General features: G+C 41.6%; 1 protein-coding gene across 6 annotated transcripts in view; it reads left to right on the top strand.

Annotated features, from left to right (window-relative positions):
- The first annotated feature begins 2,173 nt into the window (after positions 1-2,173).
- Positions 2,174-14,077, top strand: part of LOC105194206 (histone acetyltransferase KAT6B) — a 28,988-nt gene continuing 17,084 nt past the window's right edge. The window contains exons 1-2 of one of the 6 annotated variants that reach the window (XM_011159000.3): positions 2,174-2,767; positions 4,317-5,074. The gene's annotated coding sequence lies outside the window, so the exon portion shown is untranslated. Of the gene's footprint in view, positions 2,768-3,789; positions 5,080-5,221; positions 5,474-14,077 lie in introns of those variants that run through there. The other 5 variants (XM_039450473.1, XR_005575000.1, XM_039450472.1 and 2 more) reach the window with 5 other exon arrangements.

Raw genomic sequence — 14,077 nt, 5'->3', positions numbered from 1 at the left:
CACGCGTGCGTCGTGTGCGGTGCGATATGCGGCCGAACTGCGGAGTTTGGAGCGGAGACTGGTATCATCGAGCTGCGGGAAAGAGAGAGAGAGAGAGAGAGAGAGAGAGGGGGCGCGGGACGGATGGACGGCCGCGGAAGAGGGACGGTTCTTAAAAAAAAATCAATAATCTCATTACGAAATTGCATCGGACATACCGTGCGTTTTGCATATAAACACCAGAAGTAACGCGCGTCACTCGCCCGCACCGGCAGGCTCGTATTAAGCTCGACGCCTTCCTCCGCCGTTTATACACAGTATATCATTCGGTCAAGCGGTTTACGACGAACGTGCGAACGGTCGTGGTACTAGAGAGTGTACGTTCGTCTTGTTTCTGGAATTGCACGATCCCCCAGTAAACGCCAGCAAATAGCAACGTTACATCAATATTATAGTTACCCTACTCAGCAACGTAACTGTTACGTACATGTGTTATATTGCATCTACTATAGGGTGTTTACTACCGAGAAAACTTAAATTTTCAGGGAATTTCTTTTTTATTCTTGAAAATCATGGAATTTTATTGGAACTCGAAGATTTTTGGAATTTTACTTTTCAGTTTAAATTCTACTTCGGACAAAGTTGTTTCTTCTAGAATTTTTTTTCTACTTTTCGATAATACGAAATGTCGACTACCGATTAGCAATAAATAGTGGCATGCACATCCAAGTTCACGCATATTCTTGCGTGTGACTCGCGAGTTTCTATTAAAAAACCAGTGATAAAAAACAGTACAGTCTACGAATAAATTTGGCGTTTGTGTGTTTAATCACGTTTCTGTACTTGTAAGCTTCATCATTACGGGCAAACCGTTACATGCCATTTAATTCGTTCCTTTTTTTTTTAGCATTTTATCAAATTTAATATTTAAAACTCAAGTGGTTTATGATTAAGGAACATTAGCAAATAGAATAAATTTATATCAAAGCATTAAAAAATTTTCTAATCTTAGCAAGAATTTTGAAAAAAAATTTCTGGAAAATCCGAGAATTCTTTTATTTGAGTATTTAAACGTTCTGATTTATGTTGTTACCCTGACGGAAAAAATTCTATACAATTCTACACAAATTTAAGAAATGCTACAAAAATCTACACGAAAATGCCAGAATTGGAACACGTTTTTGTAAATTTTTGTTTTCTTGTAATGCATCATTTTTGTGATTTTTATGAATCTCTCAGTGAAGGTACGTCAAACTACATTCTACACATTTCTAAATAGGCTCTTACTCTGGCAAAAAACTCTGTAAATAAGTACAAAGTTCTACTAAAAATAAAAATTCTAGAAATTATTAGTCTTCTGTCGTAGAAATATTTTTTCGTAAAAATATATATTTAATTTCTAAAATTAACAAAAGTGTTTCAATTCTGTAAATTTTTTGTAGACTTTTGCATTAGCATTTTTTTAAATTTGCGTAGAATTTTTTCCGTCAGGATGACTGGGAAATTATGTAATATTGATGTTACGTTGACTATTAGTGATATTTACTTAGTTTCTCGTTTCTTTTAACAAATAAAGAGACACTGAGGTACAAGTTAAAATAAAATAACGTGTTAGATTGACCTAAAGAATCCGCCGTTTTTCCGTGAGTCTGTTTTAAACAAAGTATCGATTTCCATTCGGTACGATAAATATATTCACGCGTAATATGCTTTACACGAAAGAGACTTACCGTAGCTTGACCCTCCGTGGTCCAACGTTCTTTTTTTTTCGTTGCTTTCATAGTTCAATCGGATCGTTGGTACCTGATATTGTTTTTGAAAGGGTTTTTGGGCTTTAAGAAATCTGAAAAAAAATTGTGGTACACATTCTTCCAACATTTCAGAATACAATTCTACAATTGTTTAGCCCGAAATATGTTTCACTTGTTTTTGTACGTGTCCGCCATTCAAGATAGAATAATTCAAAATTGGAAGTTTGCCTGAATCTTCAAGTACCCGGTTGAACCATGGAGGGTTGATACACGCCACTGCAAATCGTTCGTACGTTTATTCATTCGTTCTCTCTGATTCGATTTTCCGCAGAATTCAATTCACCTCGGATTTTGACCCTCTTACGCTTTCTGCATTTTAAGCGACGTGAAGGAAGGAAGTACGGGGAGAGGGTGCACGGTGCACCGCGGCACCCGAGGGGAGAAAAAAAAGGGGGGGAGGGGAACGACTCACTCCGGCGCGTACGGAGTACGTTCCTGTCGCGTCTCGTTCGCGGCTTGATTCGGTTCTCTCGGTTGCGTGGCCACTCGTCGTCGTCGCGCGCAACCGCCTATCGCCTCGGCCGGGGAGAATCGGGCGCAAAAGCGGGTCGGCCATAGTCGTGACGGACGGATTGTACCGCGTGCGCTCCTGCCGCGTTGCCGCGCGAACTCGTTTCACGTCGTTGAAACGGCCCGCGCGATACGCGAGTTTGTGCACACGCACGCATGCACACATGTGCAATGTGTGCGCGCGCGTCGTGGATTCGTATTTCGCGCGCGATGCACACGAATGCACGGTGCAACGACGGCGCGTACGTACGTGCGCGGCACCTGTAACCGGTGGCGTGTTTGTGTACAGTCGGGCGCGTTAACGTCGCACGTCAGGTGCGCCTCGCGCGCGAAACCGATCGGATTTTTTCGTCTACGTCGACGTTCGAAAGGCATCACGCTTTTCTTTTCGTTCGCAGTACGCTGCTTCGTCGTCGAGAAACAAGAGGGAGATTAAAACTCTCGACAACGTGTGATGAAACATTCTTGTAAGTTACTCTCGTAACGTTTACTCTCACCTTACACGAAGCGAAGATACGGTGCAGTTTCTTTTTCCTTTTCTACAATTCTACCCTTGCGCCGCCACGTGACGCCATTTAGAATGCAATTCCACGTAAAGGGAAAAAAAGAAACGGAAAAGGTGCACAGCGGGAGGTAATCGATGAGGATCCTTCTCCAAAAAGCATAACTATATGTTTCGACTTAGGTCATAAAAATAAATGTTATCTTTTGAAGGGATGGCAACTAGTTGATAAGTTAAAAGTTAAGTAGTAAGAAAAATGAGAGGAAATGCCATTTTTTCCCTGGCTGGAATAATATTTTTCCTAATAAGTTCTGTACAGTTTTTTAAGATGCTTATAGCATCGTTAATCAATTTGACGATCAAATTAATTTAAATATTATCTTTAGCTTCAGTTTACAATTGCATTTTAAATTTAACAACTCGGCACGCAGTTTGTAAAGCTGAAAAATGTATTTAATAATTGATATAAAAATAATTAAGCATTATTTTAACCTTCTCTTTATCTTGTATTATTCACACGATTTAATATTCAACTTATTATTAAATAATTTATATAAAATCAAATATCAGCACGAAGATTCAGCAATGACTGAATAAGGTTTCAGTCTTAATTGTGTTTTCTTATATTGATCTATATTCTCTTATTATTTAAATAAAAAAAGTTGATAATTTTTTAATTGTTAATTTCAAGTGAATTAATTTTTAATTTCAACTGGAGTCATTTTTAAGACACAAACTTTAATTTATTAACTTTTTTCCCCCCAAGTTAAAGGTCTTTGATTTTTGTAAAAAAACATTCTTACATAAACATCAATATTATTTCACATAAATTAATTACAAAAAAATGAAATTTCATCTAGTTACTTAATTTACAAATAAAATGTTAAATTTATTTGACGATTCATATATTTATTTTGTTAATTCAAGTAATTTAATTTGTAAAGACTATACTTTAATTATAAATAAAATGCTTTTCAAAATTAAATTCTAATTTAAATGACGTTAATAATTTAACGCAATTTTTAGCTTTTTGTTCGTATAACTTTATAAGTTAAGTAAATAACTTTGTAAGCTACTGTAACTTCAACTTAATTTAGTTTACGAAAAAAGTATTGAGTTTACGAAAGAGCAAAGCTAAATTTAAAATTGTCGAATTTAAAAGGTTGAGACTCTGTTATTCAATATCCCATAAAATATACTTCAAGGAACCTGAGATGCGGTCACGTAAAATAACTTATTAGATATGCTTTTTGAAAGGATATTCTTATTGGTCAACCTCCCACTACGCTTCTTTTCCATTGAGTTTTTTTCCTAGTAAAATTATACCTTTACGGAACGGTCACTTTGAAACTTCAGTACTGACCAAGCCGGTATTCCGAAAGGAAGTTTGCGTCTTATCGAAAAAAAAAGTTGCCTTGAACGTTTTCTACACGACGCTCTTTTTGTGTTTTCTACTTATACGAATAGCGAATCTTCCTCTTCTCTTCACGTCTTCTTTTTTTTTCTTCAAATAGACGTTATGTCATCGTGAATTCGCCACGTGGCTCGGAGCAGCTCGATAGCCGACAGGTAGGAGCTCGAGAACTCTGCGAACTTGCGTGTTACGAACGGGGGGAGTTATTAATGCGCCCGGTCGTACGTGGAACGTACGTGGAACATATGCGCGTATATTAATCTAACACACAATCGTCCCGCATCGACGCGTATAAGTACGTGCGATCGCGCGCACGTATACACGACGCGACGACGGGCATTCGAACGGGCGCAGTGACGAGTGACGGCGACGGCGACGACCACGACCACGATCACGACGACGACGACTACGCCATGTGATCGGGTCGCGCTGCGAGCGCGTTGTCGGTGTTGGTCGGTGTGTCCGGCAGCAGCAGCAGCAGCAGGCATCAGCGGAGCAGAGCAAAGAGAGAAACGACAACGACGACGAACACGACGCTGCGCCAGGATTGGCCGACGGGAACGCGTGTGCCGCTTACGGTCATCCGTGTGTTTCGTGCTTCCGCCGCGAGCCGGAGGAGCGCGCGCGAGGCGGTGTGCGCAGCAGTGCGCTCTCCCCACCGCGCGCAGTGTGTAACCCCGCGCGGCGACCGCCATCTTTGTCAAGTGGGTAACCTTTGTTGATTTGTGTGAAATGTGACGCCGTTGTCGCGAGATAATTGGTGATCGTGATTACGTATCCCGTGTTACGGTACACCCGGTGGACCCGCGCCCGCGTCGTGCTCTGTGGATTTATCGATGGAATCGCCGCCGTATACAGGTAACGTACGTACGTCCGTCCACCCGCCCGCTCGCCCGGAGCCTACGCGAGACCTACGTGTGTTTCAGAGAAACCACGCGCGCCGCCGTCGTCGTCGTCGTCGTCGCCGACGCATACGGGGCCGGGAAATGCACGCCCGCTGCTCCGAGAGAGAGCGACGGCGAGGGGAAGAGAACGGGAAACGAGTGCATCCTGTGGCATCGTGTGTCGCACGACGTACGAGCATCCGTCGTGTCGTGCGCGGCGTTCGTTACGTTTTTTCCACGGGCCGTGCCCGGGGACCGCGCGGCGCGGGGAACGAGGAGGTAGTCTCAAAGCGACGGCAATGACGACGACGACGACGACGACGGTGGTGACAGAGGAGTGGCAAGACGCGCTCGTCGGCGACAGCGAAGACGTGTGCGTGGAAACGCCTGACCCGTGAACGGAACGGAACGGAATCCGCCGCGACGAGGCGACCCGTGCGACTCTCCGGCCCCAAGATGGCTGCCCGTCGCTCCGATTTCGCTCTCTTTCTCTCTCGTTCTCTCTCTCTTTCTCTCTCGCGCGCGCGTTCGTCTCGACGACGGCCGCGCTGTCGATCGCGAGGACGGAGCACGGAGCGTCGCCGTCGGCAATCCGTTCGACGTTACGTGCGCCGTAACGTTACACGCTCGCACAAGCGAGCGAACGAGCGAGCGAGCGAGTGCCTCTGCCCGTCGGAAGAAGCGCCGCGCGCCGTCGATCGCGTCGCTCGCTCGGCGACGAACGGCCGTCGGCGACGAGGTCAGTCGAAGCTCGCGACGTTGTCGTCGGTACCGACTACGCGAGCTCGGTCACCGAGGCATCCCGTGCGAGAGTAGGCGCTCAAAATGGCTACCCGTCGGACGGCGAAGTGCCGTTCAACGTGCGGCGGCGGCGGCGGCGGCGATGGGTCGCGCGTGACCCGCGTTCGATTCCCACAAGCTGACGGTCCCGTCGCGTTCCCGCGATTTTCCATCGCGCGCCAATTTGCGTCTCGGCAGGCCGATCGATCGATCGCCAGTCCGTCCGTCCGTTTTTGTCCCTCCGTTTCTCTCTTTCTCTTTCCTTCGCTACATCGCTTTTTTCCCCTCTCTCTTTTTCTCTCTCTCTCTCTTCGCCTTTTCCGCGTCGCCTCGATCACTCCACCGCCGGGCCGAACGAACGAACGAACGAACGGACGACCGGACGACGGCGAACGCACGTTTCTCGCGCGTGCACGCTTCGCCGAGCGACGGGCGGCAGCAGTTAGGGTCGTTCACAACAAACCGCTCCTCGGTAGCGACGGCAGCTGGCTCGCGCTCTCTCCCCTCTCTCTCTCTCTCTCTCTCTCTCTCTCTCTCTTCGCTCTTCTCCGCGTCCTCACCTTCGGCTGCCGCCGTCGCTCGCTCACACGCTCGTTCGTTCGTTCGTTCGTTCGCTCGCTCGTTGGGCGAGAGGGGCCCCCGACAAACACGCGCAGCCGGCGGCGGCACGCTCTTCTCCTCGCCCTCTTCTCGGCCCCGTCCGTCGTTCGTCTTGACCGGACGAACGACGGACAAACAGACGGACGTGTTCGTTCAGCCAGTATTTCATTTCGCCTAATAAGATAGCAGCGCGCGAGCGGAGAAAGACCCGCGACGGGTGTGAGGAGGGCGAAAAGCGCGTCCGCTTGTCCGTCCGCTGCCGCTCTCGCGGCCTCCTTCCTCCGTCGCTTTCTACACATCTCTCTCTCTCTCTCTCTCACTTACTCACTCACTCTCTCGCTCCGTACTGTCCTACGCAGTGATCGATCCTCGACTCGTCTACGAAGGACCCTAGGAAGTAATTCTTTTCCTTTCGGGTGCTCCGAACAGGTTTGGAGGCGTTCTTTAAACGTCCTTTTGACGTTTAAATGACGTCACTAAACGTCATCGTTTTCGCACGTTTTCGTCGAAAGAAAATCCGGTTGTCGTCGAGGTCGAAGATGCGTGGTAGATTAGTGTCGTGGAATCCCCCTCGTATTTCTCTCTCTTTCTCTATCGTCGGCATTTCGCGAGTCACCTCGGCCGATGAAAGTATGTCGTCATTTGTCGGGAAAATCTCTTTTTTCTCTCTCTCTTTTCCTCCCTGACGTCGTGCACGTCAATGGAACGCGTTAAAAGTCCGCAGCGCGTAGTAAAGAGATGCGAGTAGTATGGTCTATCTCTCATTGAAGCGGCACGATAAAACTGCGACGATAAACGCGCGCGCGGCGCGCGTTCCATTGATGCCGAGGATCGTTTCCTCGCGTGCGGTTTTTCTCTTCTCTCCCTTTTCAACCTGTGCGCTCTCTCCGCCGCCGTCGAGAGGCTTCCAATTTCTCGCGATCTTCTCTTCCCTTTCAGAAGTTTATCATCTTTTGATCTCCGGTATCGATATGCGGCATCGTAATGCGGTAATAAGGAGACGAGACGACGAGCGATCATTGGCATCGGTCAACGTCGCGGAAATTCGAATCAATGATTAGCTACTAGGATCTTTTCTTTTCCCCTCTCCCCCCCCCCTGTATTCGACAGCGGCTCCGTCTTAAAATAGTGCGACGAAAATTGAGATAATGGATGCGTTAGCGCTAATCGACGTCGATGCAACGGGAGCCTTGGAGCGCGTCGCCGAATTGCGTCACGTCGCGTCACTCTTCCGGCGATAATAATACGAGCCGCGTAACTGGCCTCTTTTCTTCTCCTTAAGTATCGCTTGACAATAGAATTTTCCGGACAGCTCTCGAGTATTCACGAGATTTTTTTTCTTAAAATTAAAAAAAAAGAACTGCGATTGTACGCCGGGGGTGATGAAATACGTGGGTTTCACCGATTGTTACGCTCCGCGTGCTCGTCTCGTGGAAAAGAACTCTCGATTTTGCGTATTACCATATTTTAACGCAGCCTCTGGATGAGACGTTCGATAATATTGTACAATAAAATCAGTCGAAGAAATCAAAAGTTAATGGACCGCTCGGGACGGCAAAAGCTGCATTTTGGTCCTACTAACAATTGTACAAAGTTTGAACTCGATCAGATAATAAGATAATAATAAATCTTAGACCCCCCTCAAATAAATAGTTGTTCAAAGTTTGAAAATTGTAGCAAAATCGACATAAGTAAAAATTTACAAAAAATTTATTAGTGATAAACGATAATGTCAAATAGCGAAACCTTTTTGTAAAAGTATTAAGAACAGATGAAAAATTATATAGACTCCATGTTTGATTTGTTATTTATTTTAAAGTTCTAAAGAAGAAAGGTCTAATTGGTCAGTTTTTTTTTAGATTTTCTTTATTTTTCTTTTTTTTTCTTATAAGATTTCCCTAACAGGGAAAACTACGACTGTCTTGTAAAGATAAAATTGATGAGTGCCTGTAAAGATTTATTTCACAACAACAAAGAATTCGAACAAGATAACAAAAATATTTAACAGCAAAGAGAAACTATGCAAAGAAAAACACAAAAAAAGAATAAGAAATCAAGCACATTACACTCCGAGAAAAGTTTCTTCGAGTAAATAAAATTTGTTTGAATTAAAGAAAGTCGTTACTATACGGTTAAAGAAAAGTTTCTTTAAAGAAATTTTTTGGTTGCCCCTTTTATTAGAATTAAACAAATAGTTTGGTCGTGCATCCTAAATCTTTTTCAAATAAAAGAAATATATTTTTAAAACTAGAACAACTAAATTATTTCTAACATTTCTTGTCAGTACGACTTTTCAAATTTTTCTTTGACTGATGTGAGAGAGAGAGGGCAGAAAATATCCGCTCGAGATTCAAATTTTACGCAGTTGTAGACTCAAAATGCAGCTTTTGCTCCTCCGAACGATTCGATCTGTTAACTTTTAATTTTTTCGATCCACCCTACTGTATAATAACATTGTACAATAATACAATATTGTATTACGTTTCTGTAGACTATGCGGAACAAACTCGATGTAACCTCTAGACCAACAACGTACAATATTCAAATATTATGCAATAATATCGAGCGCTCGATGCGTCGATCGTGGATAAACATTAAGGTCGAATTTCTCCAAGAATATTTCACGTCCCGAACGGGACGACAAGTAAATCCAAAACCGTTTAACGTATACGTGTTTCAAAGTGGTCGTCCTTCCGATTGTTCAAGGCTGGGAAAATTCCTGCCCGGGGCACGGTGCATTAATCACATCTTACTTTCTCGTTTCGAAAACGGTCGGGAGGACTGACTGGTTGTCGGAAGTCGGCGAAGTTTTGGCGGGAAACCGTGGACCCGTTCCTAGGGACCGTAGACATCATTTTCGAGAATAGAACGCGCACGTGGTGCGGAGTACGCTCCGATGGCGAGAGCTTAGAATGCAGCCGGTTTTGCTGCCGGTGTCCCGCTGGTGTTCTTGTTTTTTTTCCTTTTTTTTTCTTTTTCCCTCTTTTTCCCGTCCGCCTTCCTCCACTGGTGTCGGCGCTTAAACCGCCAAGTATATTTATTATCATTGGCCTAGGTCAACTCGTATCGCGGCTAACATCGGCGGTACAGCTGTCGTTCCGATGTTCGCATAATTAATCTTTTCCCGCGCTCTTGCCCGAGATTGTGGTATCGTTTATACGTTTTCTGTTCGATACTTTCACGTTCATTGACATTTAGCCGATTCTCGATCCATGACGTTCGGCAATTTCCACAAAGGCCAGATATCAGCGTGTAAAAATAAATCGCGAATCGGACAAATGTGAATTGTAGTGCGTTATCTTTTGCTTATTTTAAGACACATATGCGAAAAGAACGAGTTTGCGGAAGCGTTTAAAGATTTAGATGCATGCAGATCAGAAGATAATTATATACACTAAAAACAAAAAATATTTTGCTGATGTAGATGGATTTCTAGGTGTGTTGCGACAATTTATCGGTTTTTTTTTATCTACTAAATGTCACATGTAGAATTTATATCAGCAACATCAAAATTGTAAATAAATGTTGCTAAACGCGATTTTACACATAAGAATAAATTAAATAACTTTTAAACCAATAAATTATGCTTGAACTTTATATACAGATGCACAGAAAAAAATTCAGTTTTAAATCAATAATTTATTATTTTATATATAAGCAAGAATATAAAATTTTTTTGATAGAATTTATAAATCTTTAACAGACATAATTTTCTTACATAAAGAGAAAAATTTTCTTCATGTAAACAAATTATGTCTGTTTGAGATTTATGAATTCTTCCAAGAAGATTTTATATACCTGTTTATATATGAAACAATAAATTGTTGATTTAATATTGACTTTTTTTCTGTGTACTCAAACGTAATACTAGAATATTCTACGAATTCTATTTTTATATTTTTGATAATGTTTTGAGATAGGACCCAGACATTCTTAATAAGAATAGGCATCGCAGAAAAATTGACTTTCTAAATTTTACAAACAGTGAGATATAAATTTTGTCTCTGTTACTTAGATTAGTTAAGTTACCAAACATATCACGATATTTATTAATCATTTATCTACCTTAGTTAATTTTTCGCAGCCAAAAAATTGTGGCTGTACTTGCAATACCACTTTTTTTTTAAGTGTAGGATGATTCAGCATTAGCGATGCTACAAAAAAATGTGGGCATAATAACGACCAACTTGATTGTTCTACATAATTATCTTGAATTATTGCATTGAATTACAACGAAAATTATTTTCATATCTGTATATCGGGCTGTTTTCTATATACTTTGGCAAAAACGTTCTTTCTCGTATTAGTAACGATTTATCATTTCATTTGCGACTTCAGGAAAGTAGCTTTCGCGCGTGGAGTAGTTAATCAGATTTAGTTACGTTTAACAATAGAGGTAGGGGAGTTATACCTGCAAAAGGGGATGTAATTCCGGATTAAGCAGCTATTATCCAATTGCTGAGCGAGTGCATGATCTTTTAACGCGATTTCCGTCAGCGATCGAAGCGTGCATACGCGATATGGATATTGCACGAAAACGGTGGGTGGTCTTTGTCTCCTCTCGAACAATGGATCTCTCGGCCCGACCTACGGTCGAACTCTCCGCCGTGCTCACTTGAGAATTACGCCTCTCGTGTATATCCCGTGCACATTGAATAAACGCCGTATGTACACGTGCTCTATCGGGAGCGTTTAGGCCACCACGCGGCCACCAATGCCGGGCGCATTGTTTCTCACGCTTAGACCGCGATGTCAGAGACTCTCGAAGCTAACGAGAGTCGTTCGACCTTCCCTCCTCTTCTTTTTTTCTTTTTTTTTCTCTTTTTTTTTCGCCGAAGTTCAGCGGGCAAATCACTTCACCGAGACGTTTCGAAGAAAAAGGAAATATCTCGTCTGATCTTCAGAAGTTTGTTTGAGAAAACTTTTTCTAGATCATTGCGTCTTTTGACTTACAATGAGACTTACTTCAAAAGGTTATAATACATCTTACTTTGAAATCTTAACGCCTTCTTAAAAGTTAATTTTAACCTTACGAAAGAATTAGAGTAAGAATAGAAACGGAAGGATACTTTGTGAACCTTCAAAGGATGAAGATAGGAATGTTATTGAATATGTGCGGTTATTAGAGAATATTGATAGATGCACACAAAAAGAATTAGTGTCAATTCAACTATTCATTGTTTCATATATCAGCAAGATAAAATCTTCTCGGACGAATTTATAATCTTAAACAAGATATAATAAAAATTAGATTTTTATCTTACATCCTTTTATCAGCTCAGCATTGCTGTATTCAAATAAATTTTTTTTCTCAAAAGGTATTTAAGATAATTGGTCAAATAACGAGCAATCAAGTTGTTGAAAAAAATATCAAATTCAGTGTTACTTAAACGAGTATAAAATTATGTTGCATTAGAAAATTTATAAAATTAATATTATTTATCGATAATATTATTTATAAAAATAATATCCATAAATCCGTAGTATTCCAACCAAATTTTTTGATACTTTAGCAAAACCTTTCTTACTAATTCGCAAGTGGTTTACTAATCTGACGTCGAAAGTTGGAGATGGTTTGAAATCAAACGACGATCCCCCTCGAGGTATTTTTATCAAGAAGAGGTCCGCTTTAAAGCGATCGAACAGTTTGTGTACGTGTGAAAAAGTGGCTTGCCAGAGTACACCGTACGCTATAATACATCCTCGAAGCTTCCTGAGGTTTCTGCCGCTGGTTATCTCGGGGATCAATCGATATACCCAACTCTATTCTTATTCTTATATATATTATATTTCGTCGTGTCACGACCCCGCAGATCTCACCGCGGATCCTCGTCGTGCCGTATTCGTACGACCGACTTTAATAAGCTCGCGCGTGTGGTTGCGAGCTGTTCGCGCGTTGCGCAATACCCGCTGTCGGGCACGGTGATTTTAAATATTTGCTCCGAACTGTTTGTGCGTGTGCGTATATGTGTGTGCGTGCGTGCGTGCGTGCGTGCGTGCGTGCGTGTGTGTGTGCGCGAGCACGCACGCACACGTGAGGTTCGCGCGCGCAGGAGAAAGTTCATCGCTCAGGGGGAAACCGGACAAGTCGTCGTTTACGATCGGAGTCGAAAATCGCGTGACCCGATCGTAAGAATCGAACGCGGTGTTGTATAACGGCGCGTCAGCAGCGAACAAAGACGCGCTGAATAAATCCCCGGATTCCGAGGCCCCCGATATAATTCCGCCGAGTTCCGGGCGCACCGCAATGCCGGCGAGCACGCGAGGACGATCTTCGCGCTCGCGCTCTTCTGATCACGGAACGCGAGTCGAATTGCACAAACGCGTAAAATTTATTTTAACATGTCGACTGTGCTGCGGTGCATGTAAATGCTGACATTTATTCGCAAAACGCTCATATGCGCTAACTGAGGCAAAATTTTTCGTTACACGAATAGTTCGATAGCAAGTAGAGTGTGCTGTTCAATGTAGTGAGGATTGTTTAATCATATTACGCAATATGCTTATGAACAAGAAAATTATATTACATAAAAATTTACGGGGTAGACAACGTGTTAAGGTGCAGAATTATAAAAGTTAATGATGAAATTGGCTTATTATTATTATTATTATTATATTCTTTTTACTTGGTTTCTTTTTTTAAGTTCAAGTGAAAATAAAAATTTATGATTTCAAAAAATGATATTATTAGCTTTTTTGAAAGTAAATAAATTATGTGTTCAGTTTAAACAAATAATTATTTAACTCAAAGAAAATACTGATAGAAATGTAAAGAATAATTTAATTGATCTGGTTTTAAAAATATATTTCTTTTGTTTAAAAAAAAATTTTTGCTACACAATCAAACTATTTCTTTAATTATACCGCAATGCACAAATATTTTTTACTTGAAGAAACTTTTCTCTGGGTGTATTGGATATATTTAGTAAGGATTGTTTGATCATATTGCGCAAGATTATATGCTTGTGATTAAAAAATTCTACTCTGAAAGAATTGGAAAGAATAATTTTGTTGAAAATACAGATATGAAAATAATTATGTTGGTTCGTTAAAATAAGGAAATTTGGTAACTATTACCAAATTTGATAATTACCAAATCTTTTTTTTTTTGTGCAATTTAATTATTTTAATGATCCAACGTAATTATTTTCTGTATTTTCAACAAAATCATTTTTTCAGACCAGTATTCGTAGTCGTAAATAATTTTTAATCTTTGAAAGAAAAAAAGAATGAATGTACGAATGAATTTTTATTTGATTACTTTTCATCAAAGATTGAAAATTATTTATGACTGTAAATACCGGCCTCAATGTATTACATACAAAATTCATTGAGTAGACGACGTGTTAAGGCGCAGAATTGTATGTAAAACAAAGTTAATAACGAAATTAGTTTATTATTATTATTATTATTATTATATTACGATGGAGTGTTTCAACCAACCATCGTTGGCTCTATAACCATTGGGTGGCTGTTGGCATGGTCTAAAGATGAATTCTTTATGAGCGTTCGCAATAATGTTTCACGTGATGTGGTTGTCAACCACGTGTACATACAACGACCAAATTGGTGGTCTAGGTAGTCGCTTTACGTAGAT

The sequence above is a fragment of the Solenopsis invicta genome, chromosome 6, assembly GCF_016802725.1.
Source record: "Solenopsis invicta isolate M01_SB chromosome 6, UNIL_Sinv_3.0, whole genome shotgun sequence".
Taxonomy (NCBI): Eukaryota; Metazoa; Arthropoda; class Insecta; order Hymenoptera; family Formicidae; genus Solenopsis; species Solenopsis invicta.
This window is presented reverse-complemented; position numbering and strand designations above follow the sequence as displayed.